The sequence below is a fragment of the Triticum dicoccoides genome, chromosome 3B (genome assembly GCF_002162155.2).
Source record: "Triticum dicoccoides isolate Atlit2015 ecotype Zavitan chromosome 3B, WEW_v2.0, whole genome shotgun sequence".
Taxonomy (NCBI): Eukaryota; Viridiplantae; Streptophyta; class Magnoliopsida; order Poales; family Poaceae; genus Triticum; species Triticum dicoccoides.
The window spans coordinates 17,631,074-17,631,703 of NC_041385.1; the positions used below are offsets into that span (position 1 = coordinate 17,631,074).

General features: G+C 38.4%; 1 non-coding gene across 1 annotated transcript; it reads right to left on the reverse strand.

Moving 5' to 3' along the window:
- Window positions 1-241: 241 nt before the first annotated feature.
- On the reverse strand, window positions 242-341 carry LOC119282925. The gene has a single exon (XR_005138952.1). It is a non-coding gene; the product is annotated as a small nucleolar RNA Z103 (small nucleolar RNA).
- Window positions 342-630: the final 289 nt, after the last annotated feature.

A 630-nucleotide genomic window follows, 5' to 3' on the forward strand; every position in this document is an offset into this window, starting at 1 on the left:
ATCAACTAGTGAGAATCATGTTAGTCGATTTTAATCACCTTTATTCCTCAAAATAAATCATCAAACAAATACCACCAAATGTCCGCGAACACATTCAAACATAGGGTCAAACGTATTCATGGGCAGCCGCCCGGGTATAGGCCATCCAATGGTGATCATCAGATATCTCAGTCACATCCGTTCAGATTTTGAGTACCGAAAAACAAAACGAGATAAAAAAAAGGTGACAAAGATAATAAAGATGGATCGATTTTTTTGGCTTGGAATCCTCTGATAAAGGATTACATTTGAGCACAATATAATTATAGTCGGTCAACTGCGGAAAGGATCCTCACTTCCACCAGTCACTTTTTCCTTTAACCATACGATTAGCATCCAACAGCCATCAAGTGCGCACTGTTCTTTTCTTCTTTTCTTTCTTCTTCCTCCGCCCTGAAGTTTTCTCCTACCCCGTAGCCTATCCTGTTAGAAATAAATGGGTTTGACCCATTAACAATTTCTGAAATCTCAAAGTGGCCTATGTATAAAATAGCAAGTGGTGATTCTAAAGATTAGTATCACCCTGAAAGTTGAGGAAGTAAGAGACCTCTTTATATAGTTGGTTCTCTACACCATATTTATTGAGGTGTG